Source organism: Sapajus apella, unplaced genomic scaffold (genome assembly GCF_009761245.1).
Source record: "Sapajus apella isolate SASKATOON/1434 unplaced genomic scaffold, GSC_monkey_1.0 scaffold66, whole genome shotgun sequence".
NCBI classification, from domain to species: Eukaryota; Metazoa; Chordata; class Mammalia; order Primates; family Cebidae; genus Sapajus; species Sapajus apella.
The window spans coordinates 216,508-240,146 of NW_022437006.1; the positions used below are offsets into that span (position 1 = coordinate 216,508).

At 41.8% G+C, this 23,639-nt stretch overlaps 1 protein-coding gene and 1 pseudogene across 8 annotated transcripts in view; one reads left to right on the forward strand and one right to left on the reverse strand.

The window, feature by feature from the left end:
* DENND5B (DENN domain containing 5B) overlaps positions 1 to 23,639 on the reverse strand; it is a 190,280-nt gene that overhangs the window by 68,979 nt on the left and 97,662 nt on the right. The window lies entirely within an intron of this gene.
* Positions 21,574 to 23,348, forward strand: LOC116530259 (annotated as a pseudogene). The gene has a single exon (XR_004259907.1). The product of XR_004259907.1 is annotated as a 39S ribosomal protein L30, mitochondrial pseudogene (transcript).

The following is a 23,639-nucleotide window of genomic DNA, read 5'->3' on the forward strand; positions in this document are numbered from 1 at the left end:
TTGTTGCCCAGGCTGGAGTGCAATGACACGATCTTGGCTCACTACAACCTCCACCTCCTGGGTTCAAATGATTCTCCTGCCTCACTTAGCCTCCCGAGTACCTGGGATTACAGGCACATGCCACAGTACCTGGCTAATTTTTTTTGTTGTTTTTAGTAGAGATGGGGTTCCACCATGTTGGCCAGGCTGGTCTCAAACTCCTGACCTCAGGTGATCTGCGCATCTCAGCCTGCCAAAGCGGTGAGATTACAGGTGTGAGCCACTACGCCCAGCCCACACACTTTTTAATAATGCAATTACTCAGCAGAAACAAGACGATTCTTTTTAATTGAATCAAGAAATAAAAGGCAGAGTTTTCTTCTTTTAGCATTTTTTTAAACTGAAATATTTTAGGAAAGTCTTTTTATAATTGATACTCAAAGTGATGAATGTATAAGTTATTTTAATATTTAAGACAGTCCTCAGTTCAGCATGGCACATGAGGCTCTTCATGATTTGGCCCCTGTCTGCCTCATTCCTTACCACCACTCCATATGTATAGTAAGACCATCTGCTTGCAGTCCATGTTTCACAGGCCGTGTGCCCCTTGTATATCCTCTTCCTCTGCCCAGAATGTCCCTTCCTCTTGTACTGCCTGGGTAGGTTCCACTTCTTCCTCAGGCAATTGTTTCTTTGGAAAGCCTTCCCTAACACTTCTTAGCACCAGAGTGCTATCTACATGCTTCAACAGTACCCTATCTTTATTTCCATCACAGGAATTATTCATCTCACTAAAATGATTACAATTCTATTATAATTCTCTCTTTAGGGTCTCTCTTCCCTAATATGCCATCATCTCCTACAGAGCAATATCTGAAATTTTAAATTTATTTTTGGAGACAGGGTCTCATTCTTTCGTCCAAGCTGGAGTGCAGTGGTGCGATCTAGGCTCACTGCAGCCTCTGCCTCCCAGGTTCAAGCCATTCTCGTACGTCAGACGCCCGAATAGCTCAGATTACAGCCATACACCACCATGTTTGGCTAATTTTTCATGTTTTTTTTTGTAGAAATGGGTTTCACCATGTTGGCCAGGCTGGTCTTGATGAACTCCTGGCTTCAAGTGATCTGCCTGCCTCAGCCTCTCAAAGTGCTGGGATTATAAGCATGAGCCACTGCGCCTGGACATATCTGTATTTTTAATCTCAGAATTGTTAACATTCAACATATGACCTACTACATGGTGAGTAGCCAGTAAATGTGCTTTTATAAATTAATATGTTAACATCTAAGGCATGTAAAATGCAATAAAAGTAGATATTAAAAAATTATGCTTGACTGTTATACAATAAAAACACACTGTCAAAAATTTGCTAAGTAGTTGCTCTGGTACAGATCCCAAGGTGGCAATGGCCTCTGCTGCCTCAGCCCCTGTCATGCTGTCCACTAGCAGCACTGTGGAGAGTAAGGTTAGCTCCTCAAGGGCAGCAGAGGAGTCTGGGTCTGGAGCTGTGCTGGCGGCACAGGAACCATGGTGGGGCAGACCAGGAGCTGTGTCTAGTAAGGTTTATGCATTGCCAAGCACTGCCAATGGAGATGTGAAGCTGGTGGTATCTACTGTGTCTCTGGTGGACTTACTGATGTAGCTGGAGGATTATACACTTACGATCCTGGATGCTGTGACTGATTTTTTATTTTTATTTTTGAGAGGGAATTTCGCTCTGTTGCCCAGGCTAGAGTGCAGTGGCATGAACTTGGCTCACTGCAACCTCTGCCTCCTGGGTTTAAGTGGTTCTCCTGCCTCAGCCTCCCCAGCAGCTGAGATTACAGGCACACACTACCACGCCCGGCTACTTTTTGTATTTTTTTTTGTTTTTGAATTGAGTAAAACATTTATTTCTTCTGAAACCTCATACTTGCAAATCATTATTTTTTCTGTGTCTGCATAACGTCATCTTCATTTAATGCTTTTCCCCAACCCGTCTCAACAAATGTCAAAAATGTAGGTTACTTTTGTTCTGCTCTCAGAAGTCCTTCCTGAGAATACCAGTTCACAGTAATCATTCTCTTCCTTAAAAATATTTAGAACTAGCCGGGCGCGGTGGCTCAAGCCTGTAATCCCAGCACTTTGGGAGGCGGAGGCTGGTGGATCACGAGGTCAAGAGATCGAGACCATCCTGGTCAACAGGGTGAAACCCCGTCTCTACTAAAAATACAAAACATTAGCTGGGCATGGTGGCACGTGCCTGTAATCACAGCTACTCAGGAGGTTGAGGCAGGAAAATTGCCTGAACCCAGGAGGCGGAGGTTGCGGTGAGCCGAGATCGTGCCATTGCGCAACAAGAGCAAAACTCCATCTCAAAAAAATATATATATATATTTAGAACTTACTATTTTTTCAAAAACATTTGTTGCATCGCAGTAAAAAACCTTTCTGTTTTTTGTTCTGTCTACCAAAAATGTTCATGGTCTTCTATAAGGGAATGTTATGCTTTTCATCCCACATGGAAAATACTGTGGATTGAATTTGTCCCCTACATTTTATGTAGTGGAAACTTAATCCCTAAATTCATGTTGATGATATTTGGAGGTGAGGCCTTTACGAGATGATTAGACCCTGAGGGCTCTTCCCCATGAATGGATTAGGCCATTATCATGGAATTGAGTTAGTTATAAAAGGCGAGAGTTTGGCCCCCATTTTCTCTCTGTCTCTTGTGCTCACATCTATCTTTCCTCCTTCTGCCATAGGATGATGCTCATGAGGTGACGGGTCCATGCTCTTGGACTTTTAGCCTCAGGAACTGTGCACCAAATACAATTCTATTCTTCCTAAATTACTCAGTTGGTGATACTTTGCCTGTTGATTTCCCATTTGTAAGCAATTCAAAGTCTACTGCACGATGACAACTATATCCCAAAACAAGTAGACCAATTATTTATGTCAAGCATTTCAAAGGCAAAGTTTCATTATTTAAAAATTAATTTAGCTGGGTACAGTGGTTTATGCCTGTATTTCCAGTAACTTGAAGTTGAGATGAGAAGATTGCTTGAGGGCAGGAGTTCAATGTTGCAAGGAGCTGTGATGACCTCATTGCACTTCAGCCTGGGTGTCAGAGTGAGACTCTATCTCAACCAAGTCCTCAGTCTCTGCAGGAGCAAGGGGTATTCTAATCCTGAAGAGAATGGCTCCAGTTCCAGGGGCTGTCTAGTTTTGAACGGCTGGGAAGGCCTCAGGAAGCTTACAATCATGGCAGAAGGACCTTCTTTACATGGTGGCAGGAAACAGAGGGCAATTTTTGTATTTTTGTAGAGACAGGGTTTCACCATGTTGGCCAGGCTAGTCTCAAACTCCTGACCTCAAGTAATCCGCCCACCCCAGGCCTCCCAAAGTGCAGGGATTACAGGCGTGAGCCACAGGCCTGGCCCAATGTGACTGAGTACTATCTGAATTATGTTGGCTTTGAGGCCTCAGACACATGCATAATTTGGCTTATTGTCCTAGTTTCACAGAAATCTCAGGTATTGCCAACAATGACCTATGGCATTAGAAAATAAAAGGCACAGCCCCTGGCAGCTTCTGAAGCAAAAGTGAAGTCTCTAATCATGGAATGCTTGACTCTTGTCCTCAGTATGACATCAATGTGAAGCTATCACACCACCTGGGCCACCCAACCTAAACATGTTTGTCTGTAATAAGCTTCATTGTGACCAAAAAATGTCAAAGAAAGGGCTATGTATAGATTAAACACAGGTAAAAAGAGAATAAAGTAGGAGACAGGTGTGGATAAATTACCCAGAATGCAGTACAGAGACACATAGAAAACGAGGCTGAGGCAGGGCGCTGTGGCTCACGCCTGTAATCCCAGCAGAAACGGGGACTTCGGGAAGCCAAGGAGGGCAGATCACGAGGTCAAGAGATTGAGACCATCCTAGCCAACATGATGAAACCCTGTCTCTACTAAAAATACAAAAATTAGTTGGGCGTGGTGGTATGCACCTGTGGTCCCAGCTATAAAGGAGGCTGAGGCAGGAGAATCACTTGAACCGGGGCGGCGGAGGTTGCAGTAAGCTAGGATTGTACCACTGCACTCCACCTTGGTGACAGAGCAAGACTCTGTCTCAAAAAAAAAAAAAAAAAAAAAGAAAATGGGGTTGAGAGATAGGAAGACTGACAGATTAACATGTTTAATTAGAGTTTCAGGAGGATTAGAAAAAGATACATGAAAGTAATATTTACAAAGATAGTTGAGAATTTTCCAAAATGCTAAAGGACATTAATCCTTAGATTTCAGGAAATACAATGAATCACAGGCAGAACAAATAAAGAAAGCCACATTCAGATAAATCAGTCAAAATATTGGACACCAAAGACAGGAAATCTTAACTATAACCAGAGTTGAAATGACAGATTCCTGGCTACTGAATGATAATGGGAGTGACTGACAGCTGACTTCTCAACAGCAACACAGGAAACCAGAACATGATAGAATATTATCCTCAGAATACTGAGAGAAAAAAAAAAAAAAAAACTTTTAACAATGAATTTAACATCCAATGAACTATTTTTCATAAACAAGGACAAAACAAAATCTAATAGAGAAAGCTATCTCAGGAAAGGAACTTCTAAGAACACAAGTTAGGAAGAAAACTGATCCCAGAAGAAATCTCTAAGACATGAATATGTGAATTTTCAAAAAATAATAATTGAGGCTGGGTGAGGTGGCTCACACCTATAATCCTAGCACTTTGGGAGGCTGATGCAGAGGACTGCTTGAGCTCAGGAGTTCATGACCAGCCTGGACAAGATAGTGAGACCCCTATCTCTACAAAAGAAAAAGAAAAAAATTAGCCCAGCATGGTGGCATGTGCCTGTGGTCCCAGCTATCAGGATGCTAAAGCAGGAGGATCACTTGAGCCCAGGAGTTCAAGGGTACAATGAGCTATGGTCACACTACTGTACTCCAGCCCTAGGCAACAGAGTAAGACCTTGTTTCAAAGAAAAAAAAAATGTCACTATGAGTAAATGTAAATAAAACCAGGTGTATAGAATAAAAATGTCTAATTTCAGGGATTATTAAAACTGAACAATCATAACAAGTAAGCCACAATGGGCATGACTGGAGTTAAAGCATTTTATAGTATCTGTAAAGATTCTGTTTAACACAAGACTTACTGTTCATGCTAAAATCTCAAAATTTACCATTAAGAGAAAGAGCATATAACATCTAAACTAAACAGAAAAAACTGCAATGAGAAAAAAATTTAAATCAATTCAAAACATGAAAAAAAAGAGAGAGAGACAGAAAAGTAAGACAAATGGCCAAAAAATGAAAATTTAAAAATTCTTAGGACTAGCCAGGTATGGTGGCTCACACCTCTAATCTCAGCACTTTGGGAGGCCAAAGTGAGAGGATTGCCTGAGCCCAGGAGTTCAAGACCAACCTGGGCAACACAAAGAGGCCCCATCTCAACAAAAAATTAAAAATTAGCCAGGTGTGATGGCATGCACCTATAGTCCCAGCTACTAGGGAGGCTGAAGTTGGAGGATCACATGAGCCTGGGAAGCTGAGGCTGCAGTGAGCTGTGATCACACCACTGCATTCCAGTCTGGGTGATGGAGCAAGACCCTGCCTCAAAAAAAAAAATTTTTTTTTAATTCAATGATAATGAAAATATCAGACATTAAGACTTGTGGGATGCACCTAAAACAGGACTCAAGTGCTTAAGATGCTAATATTGGTGGGTAGGTGGGGAGAAAGGTTTAATGAGCCCAAAGAAAGTAGTAAAAAGAACTGAATAATAAAAACAAAACCAGAAATTAATAAAGCAGAAAACAAAGGTACAATAGAGGATACCAATGAAGGTAAAAGCTGGTTCTTTTTAAAAAGAGTAACAGGGCTGGGCACAGTGGCTCATGCCTGTGATCTCAGCACTTTGGGAGGCCAAGGCAGGAGGATTGCGTGAGTCCAGGGGTTTCAGATCAGTATGGGCAACACAGTGAGGCCCTGTCATTACAAAAAGTAACAAAAATTAGCCAGGCATGGTGACACGCACCTGTAGTCCCAGCTACTTGGGAGGCTAAAGCAGGAGGATTGCCAGTCCAGGGACATCAAGACGGCAGTGAGCCTTTATCACACTACTGCACTCCAGGATGGGCAACAGGGTAAGACTCTATCTCAAAAAAACCAACCAAACAAAATGGAGTAATTGACAAACTTCAGGTAAAAATAATTAGGGAAAAAAACACACAAACAGTATTAGAAATGAAGAGGAGGACAAAACAGATATAACAGGTCAACAAAATAAGGAAATATTAAGATTTTTTGCTAATAAGTTGAAAGCTTAAAAATATTCTTAGAGAAAATAGCAATGAACAAAAATGTATTTAAAGAAAGAAACAGAGGCAGCTGGATGCAGTGTCTTAGGCCTATAATCCCAGCACTTTGGAAGGCCAAGGCAGGTGGATCAATCAAGGTCAGGAGTTCGAGACCAGACTGGCCAACATTGTGAAAACTGTCTCTACTAAAAATACAAAAATTAGCTGGGTGTGGTGGCATGCACCTGTAATCCCAGTTATTCAGGAGGCTGAAGCAGGAGAATCACCTGAACCCAGGAGGCATAGGTTGCAGTGAGCTGAAAACATGCCAGTGCACTACAGCCTGGGTGACAGAGTCAGACTCCATCTCAAAAAGAAAAAAAAAAGAAGAAATAAAGGAGCTTCTGGATTGGCCAATACATTAAGGTGCTGGGTAAGTCCAAGGAAAGCATAGCAGCTCTGCACCTGCCCCTAAACTTTTTACACATCTCTTCCATTTGGCTGTTCCTGAGTTGTATCCTTTATAATAAACCAGTTAGCAGTAAGTAAAGTGCTGTCTTGAGTTCTGTGAATCATTCTAGGAATTTATAGATCGGGGATGGTGTTGGGGAACCCCTGAATTTATAGTCAGCCAAGAAAAAACATATGTGGTCTGGTGCTATGGTTTGGACATGGTTTATTTGGCCCCAGTGTTGGAGGTGAGGCCTGGTGGGAGGTGTTTGCGTCCTGGGGGTGGATCTCTCACAAATGGCTTCGTGCCATTCTCATGGTTGTGAGTAGTTTTCATTCTTATTTTCCATGAATACTGGTTATTGAAAAGAGTCTGGCATCTCTCTCCTCTCTCTTGCTTCCTTCCTCTTGGCATGTGATTCTGGCTTCCCTTCACCCCCTACCATGAGTACATGCTTCCTAAGGCCCTCATCAGAAGCAGATGCTAGCACATGCACAGAACCTTGAGCCAAATAAACCTCTTTTCTTTTTCCTTTGAGACAGCGTCAAGCTCTGTCATGAGGCTGTAGTGCAGTGACATGATGGCTCACTGCAGCTTCTAATTCCTGGGGTCTGGTGATCCTCTACCTCAGCCTCCCGGATAGCTGGGACTACAGGCATACGCCACCAGGCCTGGCTAATATTTTTATTTATTTTTATTTTTTTGTAGAAGATGGGGTTTCACCATGTTACCCAGGCTAGTCTTGAAATCTAGGGCTCAAGAGATCTGCCTGTCTCAGCCTCCTACAGTGCTGGGATTACAAGTGTAAGCCACTGCACCAGGCCAAACTTCTTTTCATTATAAATTAACCAGCCTCAGGTATTATTTTATAGTAACGCAAATAAGCCAAGATACCTGATATCTCATTTGTGGCTGGCATCAGAAGTAAGGACAGTCTTGTGAGACTGAACTCTTAAACCTGTGGAGTCTGACATTCAGTTAGAAATGAATCGAACTGTTGGGCATCCAGTTGGTATCAGAACTTGACAGGTTTGGCCGGGCGCGGTGGCTCAAGCCTGTAATCCCAGCACTTTGGGAGGCCGAGGAGGGTGGATCACGAGGTCAAGAGGTTGAGACCATCCTGGTCAACAGGGTGAAACCCCGTCTCTACTAAAAATACAAAACATTAGCTGGGCATGGTGGCGCGTGCCTGTAATCTCAGCTACTCAGGAGGTTGAGGCAGGAGAATTGCCTGAACCCAGGAGGCGGAGGTTGCGGTGAGCCGAGATCGTGCCATTGCACTCCAGCCTGGGTGACAAGAGGGAAACCCCGTCTCAAAAAAAAAAAAAAAAAAAAAAAAAAGAAATTGACAGGTTTGGGGAGAAAAGACCCTCTCACTCGGTGTCAGAAAAAGTAGGATTTGTTAGAACAGCTCAGTCTCATGGAAACCTGTGGTTTGGGAAGAGGGACAATGAGAGAGTAGGGAATTAGAAACTTTTAATTCCTGTGTGGCCACTAATGGTATGGAGCAGCAGCTGTGCTGGGACCATTATTAAAGATAAAAGTAACCAGTGGAATTTAGAGATGAATCCACCTCCCAGGGAGTGGGGTCACTGAAATAAATAAAATCCCTTGGTTATTGTTCTATGTAAAAGCTAAAATGAAATTTAAAAGAGTGCTAGATCAGACCTCGATGCTGGACTAAGCTTGGATTTCTCCTGGTCCTAGCTTGACAACTTGCCTCAAAGCCACTCCCTACAGAAAAATTTATGTGTAAACTGGCTGGGCATTTCCTCACCAACACCCTCAGGTATTCCATAGTTTCCTGGTTTTGTCTTTCCCCCATGTGGACTACCTTTTGGTGACCAAAGATCTCAGAGGCACTCTTTGTTGTTGCCACATAATTTTGTTGTGTTTGAGAAGGAGTCTCGCTCAGTCTCATTCTGCCCGTCTCAGCCTCCTAAAGGATTGGGACTACAGGCGTGAGCCACCATACCAGGCCACAGGCAGGTGGAGACATAGTTTCACCACGTTGGCCAGGCTGGTCTTGAACTCCTGGTCTCAAAAGAAACTAGATATCGTGTGAAGTTGTCTCATTTTATAGAAAAGTATCGTGCACTTCCTGAAAAATCCCTACTAGAGTAACTAATTTAGAAGCAGTATCTTTATTTTTAAATGCTGCAGAGTGGAAGAACATGCTTTGGTTCACACAGGGCCCACAGCTCACTATGGAACAATCACAGATGGCAATATGTGATCTAGACACAAAGGTGATTATTCAGTCAGAAATGAACTGAACTATTTTATCCAGTCCTTGAGGGAATAGCCAGCCTCAAGGACTGGATAAAAGCTACTCAAAGTCTGTTTACCCTGAGAAGGGAGACTGCCCAATTCTCCCTATAAATTTTAAGGGGAACACCCCAGATGAAGAAGCTGCTATGCTTTGCATAAAAGCCACATGGGACTTATAACAATGTGGATATTCACCTACTGAATATGTCCCTTACCCAGGGCAAATGCTGCAGTTAGGGAGGCTCCTTTTATGTGGGCACTTCATGTAACTTGACTGCTGCAAAATCTAACAGTATGAGAAGCCTTATTGAATTTGCTATCTCCTCTTCCTCTCATCTTACAGATGCTAATAAAAACATTAATAGTGAGTCAAAGAACTCATTCCAGCAGGATGTAAATTTTTAAGTGTTTATTAACAAATGGGATGAATAAAACAGACCTTGATGAGACGAAAACAGAAGTCTTTTTTTCTTTTTGAGATGGGAGTCTTGCCCTGTCTCCCAGGCTGGAGTGCAGTGGAGCAACCTTAGCTCACTGCAACATCCAGCTCCTGGGTTCAAGCAATTCTCCTGTCTCAGCCTCTGGAGTAGCTGGGATTATGGGTGAACACTACCATGCCCAGTTAATTTTTGTATTTTCAGTAGAGACAGGGTTTCCCTATGTTGGCCAGGCTAGTTTCAAACTCTTGATCTCAGGTGATCCACGCATCTCAGCCTCCCAAAGTACTGGGATTACAGACATGAGCCACAGTGCCTGGCCTGAAACAAAAGTCTTAACATAGCATTACTGAAGGTTGCATGGACTATAAAGACCCTCAGATGGTTTCCCAACATTAAAGGGCCCAAACAAATCTGCTCTATTTGCCCCAGCATAGAGAAATTTAAGATGTAAGAAGGCAAAGATTGTAATTAGAAACATGATCTGGAATTGCTTGGGGATATGGTAAGGCAAGCTAATCAGGATAAATACAAAAGGACCAGGACACCTTGCTAAACACCCAAAATCTAATGTACAGGAGTGGGTCAAATAATAAAGGGGCAAAGAAGAGAAGCTTCTGGGACTCATTTAAGAGCCTTTATATACTGTTGCGCCAAAATCTTCTAGTAAAGTTTTTTTCTCTTTTAATTTTTTTAGTTACAGTCTCATTTTGTCACCCAGGCTGGAGTGCAATGACGCAACCTCCAGTCACTGAAACCTCCACCTCCCAGGCTCATGAGATCTTCACACTTCAGCCCCTGTAGTGGCTGATACTACAGGTATGCACCATTATGGCCTCGCTAATTTTTATATTTTAGTAGAGATGGGGTTTTGACATGTTGCCCAACCTGGTCTCAAACTCCTGGGCTCAACTGATCCTCCTGCCTCAACCACCCAAAGTGTTGGGATTACAGGCATAAGCCACTGCCTCAACACAGTGGCTTACAGTCTTAATGCAGGCTACAATTAGAATGATAATATATTAAAGTGTTAAGGCTGACACAGTATTAAGGAGGAAGTCTGAATGAAATTAGAATGTTTAAACAGACTTTACCCTAAATGTTTTATGGGAGTGGATCTTTTTTTTTTTTTCCTACCTTTTGTATTTTACAAAATTTTTTCAGGGCTCCTTTCTTGTACTCTCCTTTTTTTTTTAAATTGCATTTTAGGTTTGGGGGTACATGTGAAGAACATGCAAGACTGTTGCACAGGTACACACATGGCAGTGTGATTTGCTGCCTTCCTCCCCATCACCTATATCTGGCATTTCTCTCCATGCTATCTCTCCCCAACTCCCTACCCCCCGCCGTGCCTCCCCTAGTTCCCCCTGACAGACCCCAGTGTGTGATGCTCCCCTCCCTGTGTCCATGTGTTCTCATTGTTCAACACCCATCTATGAGTGAGAACATGCGGTGTTTGATTTTCTGTTCTTGTGTCAGTTTGCTGAGAATGATGGTTTCCAGGTTCATCCATGTCCCTACAAAGGACACGAACTCATCGTTTTTGATGGCTGCATAATATTCCATGGTGTATATGTGCCACATTTTCTCTGTCCAGTCTATCATCAATGGGCATTTGGGTTGGTTCCAGGTCTTTGCTATTGTAAACTGTGCTGCAATGAACATTCGTGTGCATGTGTCCCTTTGGTAGAACGATTTATAATCCTTTGGATATACACTCAGTAATGGGATTGCTGGGTCAAATAGAATTTCTGTTTCTAGGTCCTTGAGAAATCACCACATAGTTTTCCACAATGGTTGAACTAATTTACACTCCCACTAACAGTTTAAAAGTGTTCCTATTTCTCCACATCCTCTCCAGCATCTGTTGTCTCCAGATTTTTTAATGATCGCCATTCTAAGTGGCATGAGATGGTATCTCAATGTAGTTTTGATTTGCATTTCTCTAATGACTGGTGATGATGAGCATTTTCATATGTTTGTTGGCCTCATGTATATCTTCTTTTGTAAAGGGTCTGTTCATATCCTTTGCCCACTTTTGAATGGGCTTGTTTTTTTCTTATAAATCTGTTTTAGTTCTTCATAGATTCTGGTTATCAGCCCTTTGTCAGATGGGTAGATTGCAAAAATTTTTTCCCGTTCTGTTGGTTGCCGATTCACTCTAATGACCGTTTCTTTTGCCGTGCAGAAGCTGTGGAGTTTGATTAGGTCCCATTTGTCTATTTTGGCTTTTGTTGCCAATGCTTTTGGTGTTTTGGTAATGAAGTCCTTGCCTACACCTATGTCCTGAATGGTTTTGCCTAGATTTTCTTCTAGGGTTTTTATGATGTTAGGTCTTACGTTTACGTCTTTAATCCATCTGGTGCTAATTTTAGTGTAAGGTGTAAGGTGTCAGGAAGGGGTCCAGTTTCTGCTTTCTGCACATGGCTAGCCAGTTTTCCCAACACCATTTATCAAACAGGGAATCCTTTCCCCATTGCTTGTTTTTGTGAGGTTTGTCAAAGATCGGATGGTAGTAGATGTGTTGTGTTGCCTCCGAGGCCTCTGTTCTGTTCCATTGGTCTATATTTCTGTTTTGGTACCAGTACCATGCTGTTTTGATTACTGTAGACTTGTAGTATAGTTTGAAGTCCGGTAGTGTGATGCCTCCCACTTTATTCTTTTTGCTTAGAATTGACTTGGCTATGCAGGCTCTCTTTTGGTTCCATATGAAGTTTAAGGTGGTTTTTTCCTGTTCTGTGAAGAAGGTCATTGGTAGCTTGATGGGGATAGTGTTGAATCTGTAAATTACTTTGGGCAGTATGGCCATTTTCACAAACTGATTCTTCCTAACCATAAACATGGAAAGATTCTCCATCTGTTTGTGTCCTCTTTTATTTCGTTGAGCAGTGGTTTGTAGTTCTGCTTAAAGAGATCCTTTGCGTTCCTTGTTAGTTGTATTCCTAGGTATTTTATTTTCTTTGTAGCAATTGTGAATGGCAGTTCATTCTTGATTTGGCTCTCTTTAAGTCTGTTATTGGTGTATAGGCATGCTTGTGATTTTTGCACATTGATTTTGTATCCTGAGAATTTGCTGAAGTTGCTTATCAGTTTCAGGAGATTTTGAGCCAAGATGATAGGGTCTTCTAGATATACAATCATGTCGTCTGCAAGTAGAAACAATTTAACTTCCTCCTTTCCTTTTGGAATACCTTTATTTCTTTTTCTGCCTGACTGCTCTGGCTAGAACTTCCAATACTATATTGAATAGGAGTGGTGAGAGAGGGCATCCTTTTCTAGTGCCAGATTTCAAAGGGAATGCTTCCAGTTTTTGCCCATTCAGTATGATATTGGCTGTTGGTTTGTCATAAATAGCTTCTATTATTTTGAGATACGTTCCATCAACACCTAGTTTATTGAGGGTTTTTAGCATAAACAGCTGTTGAATTTTGTCAAAGGCCTTCTCTGCATCAATTGAGATAATCACGTGATTTTTGTCTTTGGTTCTGTTTATGTGGTGAATTACGTTTATAGACTTGCATATGTTGAACCCAGCCTTGCATCCCTGGGATGAAGCCTACTTGATCATGGTGGATAAGCTTTTTGATATGCTGTTGCAATCGGTTTGCCAATATTTTATTGAAGAATTTTGCATCTATGTTCATCATGGATATTGGCCTGAAGTTTTCTTTTCTTGTTGAGTCTCTGCCGAGTTTTGGTATCAGGATGATGTTGGTCTCATAAAATGACTTGGGAAGGATTCCTTCTTTTTGGATTGTTTGGAATAGTTTCAGAAGGAATGGTACCAGCTTCTCTTTGTATGTCTGGTAGAATCCGGCTGTGAACCCATCTGGACCTGGGCTTTTTTTGGGTGGTAGGCTCTTAATTGCTGCCTCAACTTCAGACCTTATTATGGGTCTATTCAGGGTTTCGACTTCTTCCTGGTTTAGGCTTGGGAGGATGCAAGTGTCCAGGAATTTATCCATTTCTTGCAGGTTTACTAGTTTATGAGCATAGAGTTGTTTGTAATAATCTCTGATGATGGTTTGTATTTCTGTGGAATCTGTGGTTATATCCCCTTTATCGTTTTTTATTGCATCTATTTGATTATTCTCTCTTTTCTTTTTTATTAATCTGGCTAGTCATCTATTTTGTTGATCTTTTTGAAAAACCAGCTCCTGGATTTACTGATTTTTTGAAGGGTTTTTTGTGTCTCTATCTCCTTCAGTTTTGCTCTGATCTTAGTTATTTCTTATCTTCTGCTAGGCTTTGAGTTTTTTTGGTCTTGCTCCTCTAGCTCTTTCAATTTTGACAATAGGGTGTCGATTTTAGATCTCTCCTTGCTTCTCATGTGGGCATTTATTGCTATATATTTTCCTCTAGGGGCTGCTTTAAATGGGTCCCAGAGATTCTGGTATGTTGTGTCTTCGTTCTCATTGGTTTCGAAGAACATCTTCATTTCATTGTTTATCCAGTCAACATTCAAAGCCAGTTGTTCAGTTGCCATGAAGCTGTGTGGTTCTGAGTTAGTTTCTGAATTCTGAGTTCTAATTTGATTGCACTGTGGTCTGAGAGACTGTTTGATATGATTTCCGTTCTTTTGCATTTGCTGAGGAGCGATTTACTTCCAAGTATGTGGTCAATTTTAGAGTAGGTGTGATGTGGTTCTAAGAAGAATGCATATTCTGTGGTTTTGGAGTGGAGAGTTCCGTAAATGTCTATTAGGTTTGCTTGGTCCAGGTCTGAGTTCAAGTCCTGGATATCCTTGTCAATTTTCTGCCTCATTGATCTAATATTGACAATGGGGTGTTAAAGTCTCCCACTATTATTGTATGGGAGTCTAAGTTTCTTTGTAAGTCATTAAGAACTTGCCTTATGTATCTGGGTGCTCCTGTATTGGGTGCGTATATATTTAGGATCGTTAGCTCTTCTCGTTGCATTGATCCTTTTACCATTATGCAATGTCCTTCTTTGTCTCTTTTGATCTTTGTTGGTTTGAAGTCTATTTTAAGAGATGAGAATTGCAACTCCTGCTTTTTTTTTGCTCTCCATTTGCTTGGTAAATCTTCCTCCATCCCTTAATTTTGAGCCTTTGTGTATCCTTGCATGTGAAATGGGTTTCCTGGATACAGCACACCAATGGGTTTTGGCTTTTTATCCAATTTGCCAGTCTGTGTCTTTTGATTGGGGCATTTAGCCCATTTACATTTAGGGTTAATATTTTTTTTTTCTCTACCCCCCTTTCAAGGGTTAATCTTGTTATGTGTGAATTTGATCCTGTCATTTTGATGCTAGCTGGCTGTTTTGCCCATTACTTGATGCACATTCTTCATTGTGTTCATGCTCTTTACCATTTGCTATGTTTTTGGAGTGGCTGGTACTAATTGTTCCTTTCTATGTTTAGCGCCTCTTTCAGGAGCTCTTGTAAAGCAGGCCTGGTGGTCATGTAATCTCTGAGTACTTGCTTGTTTGCAAAAGATTTTATTTTTCCTTCACTTATGAAGCTTAGTTTGTCTGGACATGAAATTCTGGGTTGAAAGTTTTCTTTAAGGATGTTGACTATTGGCCCCCACTCTCTTCTGGCTTGTAGGGTTTCTGCTGAGAGATCTGTTGTGAGTCTGATGGGCTTGCCTTTGTGGGTAACCCAACCTTTCTCTCTGGCTGTCCTTAGCATTTTCTCCTTCATTTCAACTCTGCTGAATCTGATGATTATGTGCCTTGGGGTTGCTCTTCTTGAGGAATATCTTTGTGGTGTTCTCTGTATTTCCTCGACTTGAATATTGGCCTGCCTTGCTAGGTTGGGCAAATTTCCCTGGATAATATCCTGAAGAGTATTTTCCAGCTTGGATTCATTGCCTCCGTCACATTCAGGTATACCTATCAAACATAGATTAGGTCTTTTCACACAGTCCCATATTTCTTGGAGACTTTGTTCATTCCTTTTTACCCTTTTTTCTCTAATCTTGTCTTCTCATTTTATTTCATTGAGTTGATCTTCAACCTCTGATATCCCTTCTTCTGCTTCATCAATTCGGCTGTTGAAACTTCTGTATGCTTTACGAAGTACTTGTTTTGTGTTTTTCTGCTCCATCAATTCACTTACATTCCTAAGTTGTTTATTCTCGTTAGCATTTCGACAAATCTTTTTTTAAGGTTCTTGGTTTCTTTGCATTGGATTAGACAAGTTCTTTTGGCTCACAGAAGTTTCTTATTACCCACCTCCTGAAGCCTGATTCTGTCAATTAAAAACACTCATTCTCCATTCAGCCTTGTTTCCTGGCTGGTGAGGAGTTGTGATCCCTTGTAGGAGGAGAGGCATTCTGGTTTCGGGTGTTTTCATCCTTTTGATGCTGGTTTCTTCCCATCTTTGTGGATTTATTCACCTGTCGTCTTTGTAGTTGTTGACTTTCAGATTGGGTCTCTGAGTGGATGTCCAGTTTGTTACACAATGATGAAGTTCTTTCTTTCTGTTTCTTAGTTTTCCTTCTAACAGTCTGGCCCCTCTGGTATAGGACTGCTGAGGTCCACTTCAGGCCCTACTTGCCTGGGGATCACCTGCAGCAGCTGCAGAACAGTAAGAGTTGCTGCCAGTTTCTTCTTCTGCTATCTTTGTCCCAGAAGGATACCCGCCAGATGTCAGTCTGAGTTCTCCTTTATGAGGTGACTCTTTGGATATATGGGGGTCAGGGAACTGCTTGATGAGACAGTCTGTCCTTTATAGGAGCTCAAGTGCTGAGCTGTGAGCTCCGTTGTTCATTCATAGCTGCTGGGCAGGTACTTTTAAGTCTGCCGCCGCAGAACTGATAAGCACCCCCCTTTTTTTCCCCCAGGTGCTCTGTCCTGGGGAGTTAGGGTTTTATTTATGAGTTTCTGTTGTGCTGCTGCCTTTTTTCAGGGCTGCCCTGCCCAGCCAGGAGGCAGCCTAGTAAATGTCTGCCTGCAGGGGCTTTGCTTAGCTGCTGTGGGCTCCGCCCAGCTGCCGTGTGAACTTCCCTGCACTCCTGTTCATACGGGTGTAGTCAGAGCTGCCTCAGCAATGGCGGCCCACCTCTATAATGGTGGACTCTCTCTCTAATGGCGCGTTGCCTCAGCAATGGCAAACCACCTCTGTAGTGGTGGACTGCCTCAGTAATGGCGGATGGCCCTCCCTGACAGAGCTGAACCATCCCGGGTTCACCTGTGCTTGCTGTGAAACTCTCAATCCAGAGCATTTCCAATTGCTGTTTTTTTGTGGGGGTGGGACCAGCCGAGCCTGATCACCTGACTCCCTGTCTCAGAGCCTTTTTTTTTTTTTTTAGTTGAACGGTCGACTGTCTCCCAGGTGTTCCAGTTGCCTGTTGAAAAGGCACCGGGATCTGTGTGATTTACCATGCAGTGACCCACTGTGCCGGCTGAAACAGCTGAATTCGTGGCGCTTTTTTGCCCAGGAATCTCCTGGCCTGGCTCCCTGTTTCAGTCCCCTTTTTAATCAGATGAATGGGCAACCCTGTCAGGAGCTCCAATCGCCAGCTAAAACAGCGCCCGGACCCGGGTATTTTGTATGGAGAACTGCCATGCCGGGGCACCAGCAAAATAGCTGCGCCGGCCAAAACAGCCATGCCGGCCAAACCAGCCACGCTGGCAACCCATGGGGCTCCTCCACCTGGGAAACTCCTGGTCTGTGGGCAATAAAAAACCTTCTGGAAATGTGGTGTCCACTCACCCTCCAGGCTTTCGCTGGGAGCTGCAATCCTGAGCTGCTCCTAATGGGCCATCTTGGATCCCTCCGGGAGTGGATCTTATGATTGACTGTTTCACCCCATTTCCCCTACCTCGTACAGTAAAACAGAGGGTACAGTATTGGACATGCTAAATGGGAATGAATAAGATTGCCTGAGCTCACACAGTAGAGAACAGAGAAGCTGAAGCACTGGTATAGACAAATTCTCTGTATGTGGAGTATGGGCTGGAATTTATGTCAAAAGCCTGTGAGTGCCTCCCAGTGACAACTATCAGGGTGCTGGACTAGGGAACTTCCATTTTAGGGGCAAATACTAAGTTTGCTATTGGATATTAAAAGTGCCCCTATGACTGAAGGACATATAATAATGTTGAAACTTGAAATATCCACGGTATCTAGGGGGATTTTTGGAAAAACATTCTAATGGGAGAGGACAGTGCCCAAAAGAGTTCCCTAATGAAAAAGAAACGGTTCATACTGGATCTTGTTACCAGAGGAATGCAAGGAGATTCTCACATATAGGGAGCCTCTTTTTCCCTAGGACTGACTTTGGAACTGTAGAAGAAGCTCCTGCATTTAATTGCCACTTGGACAATGCCCTAAAAACACCTCTCAATTGATCAACAAAGTACTGCTTGGTTTACGGATGGCAGTTCCAAGGAGAACTATGATGTCCACTTGCACATATCTAGCCATCTGTGATGAGAAAGCTCCCAACTTTTTAAAGAAAACTTCAACTAGCTTCCACTTTCTGACAAGGTTTAATTCAAATACAACTCATAAGAGGAATGAAAAGAACAGAGAGAAGGCAGAGGAGCACCGCAAAGGCACAAAGACATGCAGTGTGGTGTGGGCAGTGAGTACCGGTTTATTTCCACTATGAAGAAGCAAAGGAGGTAAGCAAGGCCCAAAAAATGTTCCTTAGACTTTAATTATTGGTATCAAAAGTCAGAAACTAGTGTTTAAATTCCCCTATCTTTTATTCTTCCACTAGTTCTTTGAAAAGAGAATCATACTCTGATCTTCATACTGTGCTGCTCCAGGTATTTCCTGATTGCAGAACAAAGTGCCCATTTCTGATCTGGGGTCCTAGAAAAGTCCCTTCACTTCCTGGGTACATTTTCTCTACTTAGAATTTCTAGCTAGTTATCACTGCAAAGTGACAGTGATACATACACTTCCTAATTAACAGATTGAATTGGTTTAAATGGGCTATGGATCAGAATTTCAAATCAGTCTAGAAGGACATTTTTATCACTGAAATCCATCTACTTTGATTCACTTTGGGTTTTCATGGTAATTCTTCAGCACATGCAATGCTTTGAAATTTATGGCATACCTTTATCAGTGAGTAAGAAATGAAGTATCACATGTTACTAAAACTCCCTTAACACAGGAAGAGTAAGGAGGGCACCCAAGTATAAATCAACTTATTTCATTCATTTAAATAAAATATTTTTCTCTAATAGAAAAGACATTGTCAATATTAAAATCTAGATTTACATAGAGCTTTCATTTTATACTCTACAATTATTTTGCATGACACCTTTACAACAGACCTGCAGAATGAGTTAATCATTTAAAAATAAATATTGAAACAGATAAGAAGAGGTTGAGTGCAGTGCCCAATACAGTTAACACAGTCTTAAGTATCTGAAAAAAGACTGATCCAAACCCAATTCTTAGTAGTACTACATTACTTACTGATTGTATCATTTTGGGCAGATTACTTAGTTAACCTGAGCCTCAATCTCCTCCTCAACAAAAAATGCAGAACAGTACTAACTCACTGTTGAGAGGATTAAATGTAGGGAAAAGATCCAAAACATACAATGCATTTTTGTAGTACAATTCCTAACACAGAGTGATTTTAGTGAATGGTTATAAATTTACTGTATGGCACTTTTTTTGGGTATGACACTTTAAATTTAAAAAAAATCTAGCTCTATAATTTCAGGATGAACTCCTGTTCTCAGCATACAAATTACAAAAAAAAAAGTGTATAAAACCATATCCATAAATGCTTATTCTTCATTTGAATAAATTGGTAGGTATTAATGAACTAAAACTCCTGAACAAACTCCATAAAACCAAATGGGACAAGCTAAGCAGTGGCTCACACCTGTAAACCCTGCACTTTGGGAAGCTGAGGCAGGAGGATCGCTTAAGCCCAGGAGTTTCAGACCAGCCGGGGCAGTGTAGTAAGACTTCATTTCCACTAAAAATAGAAAACATTAATCAGGTGTGGTAGTGCATGCCTGTAGTCCCAGCTACTCAGGAGGCTGAGGGGTGAAGCTTGCTTGAGCCCTAAAGCTTGAGGTTGCAGTGAGCTATGATCATGCCACTGCATTCCACCCTGGGTACCACAGTGAGACCCTGTCTCAAAACAAACAAACTAAAAAGCAGAAACAGGAGAGCTCAGGACAGACCACAAACAGTGAACCATAAAGTGCTATTTAAAAGAGGAAGCGTGGAACGGACACGGTGGCTCACACCTGTAATCCCAGTACTTTGGGAGGCTGAGGCAGGCAGATCCCCTGAGGTCAGAAGTTTGAGACCAGCCTGGTCAACAGGGCAAAACCTCATCTCTACTAAAAATACAAAAAAAATTAGTTGGGCATGGTGGTGTGCACCTGTAGTCCTTGGTACTTGGAAGGCTGAGACGCAAAAATCACTAGGACCCAGGAGCGGAGGTTGCACCACTGCACTTCATCCAGCCTGGGCAACAGAGCAAGACTCCGTCTCAATTAAAAAATAAAAATAAAAAATAAAAGAGGAAGTGTGGTAATGGAAGGTTTTTTTTTTTTTTCTTTCGGTTTTTTGGTTTTTGCCTCCTAAAAAAAGCATGGTACCCAATGTAAAAGAACATTTTTATTAGGTTCTCAACTCTGGAATAAATAAACTCTTGGCTGTATAATTTTAAAAAGTTTTACATTAAGGCCAGGCACGGTGGCTCACGTCTATAATCCCAGCACTTTGGGAGGCTGAGGTGGGCAGATCATGAGGTCAGGAGTTCGAGGCCAGCCTGGCTAATATGGTGAAACCCCGTCTTTACTAAAAATACAAAAATTAGCTGGGCATGGCGGTGCATGCCTATAGTCCCAGCTACTCGGGAAGCTGAGACAGAAGAATCACTTGAACCCAGAAGGCAGAGGTTGCAGTGAGCCAAGATCTCGCCACTGCACTCCAGCCTGGGCGACAAAGTGAGGCTCCGTTTCAAAAAAAAAAAAAAAAAGTTCTATGTTAAATGTAGCACGTTGAACCTTCACAACTTAGAGATAAGTATAATTTACAGAAGATTATATGGGACTAATACAACTAATTATTATAATAGCTATCATTTAGTCAGTGTCAGTTATACTCTAACTATTTTACATAGGTATTATTTTAATCATCATAATAAATCGGTGAGAAAGGAGAAAAAAAAAAAAAAACCCAACTATTAACCCTACAGGGATGACGCAACTGTCACACAGGATTACCTAACTCACCCATGGGTATAGTTAATAAATGACAGAGTAGATATTTGAACCCACAATTGTTATGATTTCAAAAACTCTAAACCAGGCACGGTGGTATGTGCCTGTAGTCTCAACTACTCAGGAGGCTGAGGTGAAAGGTATGGGCCAAGGAGTCTAAGGCTGCAGTGTGCCATGATTGTGCCTGTGAATAGCTACTGTACTCCATCCTGGGCAACACAATGTGACCCCATCTCTAAAAATGAAACGCAAAAACCAAAGAACCGGCCACCCCCAATATTCTTTCTAACCCAAATTGCTTCTCTGGGTAAAACATAAATAAATTAAACTTTAAGATTCAACAAAATGGCCTTTAAGATTTCTTCTAAGTCTAGAATATAAAGTTCTTTTTTTGGCCGAGAGCAGTTGCTTATGCCTGTAATCCCAGCACTTTGGGAGGTTGCGGCAGGTGGATCACAAGGTCAGGAATTTGAGACCAGCCTGGCCAACATGGTGAACTCTGTCACTACTAAAAATACAAAAATGAGCTGGGTGTGGTGGTGGGGGCCTGTAATCCCAGCTACTTAGGAGGCTGAGGCAGGAGAATCATTTGAACCCAGTAAGAAGAGGTTGCAGTGAGCTGAGACCATGCCATTACACTCCATCCTGAGTAACAGGGCGAGACTCTGTCTTGAAAAAACAAAAAAAAAGTTCTTTTTCTAATGGGCTAAAACACCTGAGGGTATTAAGCTCTAAGCCTCTGTCCCTTCTATCAATTCTCTAATCCCTACCCCATTCAGGGGAAAAAAAGGAGGAAAAGAAGAGAGAATTACTTAAACTTTTTCAGATACGAAAAGGTGATCCATAAGTAATGATGGAAGGAGTGAGTCCTCAGCTTCTGCTGGTGGGAAGGTTCATGCTGAACATTTAGCAGGTGCTGCCTCTAAAGAGAAGTCACTACACTTATGACAGGGATTTTGCTCTCAGTAGTTCAGAGGCAAAATGAACTACAGACTGGGACAAAAGGTGTGAAATCTCTCATTGGTAAAATCACAAATTTGCCAGGTAAAGAATTCCATATAAAGTGTTTCAGCCTTCACTTGCAGATCATGAAAAATATGATGGAGATCCGCAGAATACTCATAAACTGTATATTGTTATCACAATAAAAAAATACAAAAAGCTGTCCATATTGGGAAAAAGATATAATACAGATGCTCAGATTAGAAAACACATATACTCCTCAAGTTCACAAGCATATCTCTTCAGTGAATGCAAAACTGACAGTGGTTAAATAGTTGCTAAGAATCAAGCCCCTGAAGTTGCCACAAGGACTGCCAATTGAGGAGGACATGTCTAAGCTCTGCCTCCAGAGCACTGGGGAATTAATGCAGTGGCACAGTGGCATCTGAAATCTGTGGAGCAGAAAGCAGTTAAGTCCTAATGCCTGAGGAGCTTCAGATTTAAAAATGGAAATTGTTTTTTTATTTAAAGATGATGAGAAAGTGTTTCATTAAAATATATTTTAAATATATTAAAAAAAAAAAAAGAAAGTGGGCGAAAGAAGGAAGTAAAGAATTGAGATTGGTCATTAGAGAATAACTTCCTGACAACAAAAACTGAGACATAGAACACATTATCAAAGAACATTATGTTGGATAAACTGAAGAAAATACAACCTTGTGAATGGCTGTCAACACAAATAGTGTCAACATACACACAAGATGGGGAAGTACAAATATACTCTACTTGGCTCAGCCCCACTTATAATTTAAAATAGAAAAATAAAAAAAGGAAAGTGGTAAAATAAGCTTGACAGTACCAGTCAGGGGATTGCACTACAATTCTGCCAGCTTAAATACAAGTTAGCTAAATGCTAACCCTAGCTGAGAGCAGTGCTTCATGCCTGTAATGCCAGAACTTTGGGAGGCCAAAGTGGGAGAATCACTTGAGCCCAGGATTTTGAGACCAGCCAAGGCAAAACAGTGTGAGTTCATCGCTACAAAATATAAAAAAATTAGCCAGGTGTGGTGGCATGTTCCTACAGTACCAGCTGCTCAGAAGGGTGAGGTGGGAAGACAGCTTGAGCATGGGATGTTGAGGTTGCAGTGACCCATGACTGCACTACTGCTCTCCAGCCTGGGTGACAGTGAGACCTTGTCTAAAAAAAAAAGCTAATCCAAATATTTGTATAACATTTTTCAAAGAATCTATCAAGGCACAGGTACTATTTTGTAATTTCCTTCAATTCACTATGCATTAAGATACAGCATCTCTATTTTCTCTATACATTCATATTCATAAGAGAACAAGTATCCTAGTCTACACTCAACACTGGTCATCACAAATGTACTGGTAAGATAAAATCCATAGCTTGTTAGTTTCTTAAATATGTGTTGGGAGAACTCTGAATGAAAGACACCACAAAGATAACTTCCTTTTGAGATTAAAAACAAAAACAAAAAACCACACACACACATACGCAACTCTGGCAGAACTGTTAGACCTGGGAAAGTCATCTGTCTCATGCCTGCTCACCTTTTCTCTCACTCAGATGAAATGCTCCCACAGGCAAAGATCCAAAGCTGATTGCCTCAGGAAGCTGCAGAGTCAACATTTTCATTTACCCCTTTTCAGTGTTTGCTGAGTTTTGATGTGAACTTTTACTAATCCATAAAGAATGGGAAATCTAAACATTTCTGGTAGTAACAGAATTCTCTCACTCTCATTATTAAAAAGAAATATGAGGCCGGGCGCGGTGGCTCAAGCCTGTAATCCCAGCACTTTGGGAGGCCGAGGCGGGTGGATCACAAGGTCAAGAGATCGAGACCATCCTGGTCAATATGGTGAAACCCCGTCTCTACCAAAAATACAAAAAATTAGCTGGGCATGGTGGTGCGTGCCTGTAATCCCAGCTACTCAGGAGGCTGAGGCAGGAGAATTGCCTGAACCCAGGAGGCGGAGGTTGCGGTGAGCCGAGATCGCGCCATTGCACTCCAGCCTGGGTAACATGGGTGAAACTCCGTCTCAA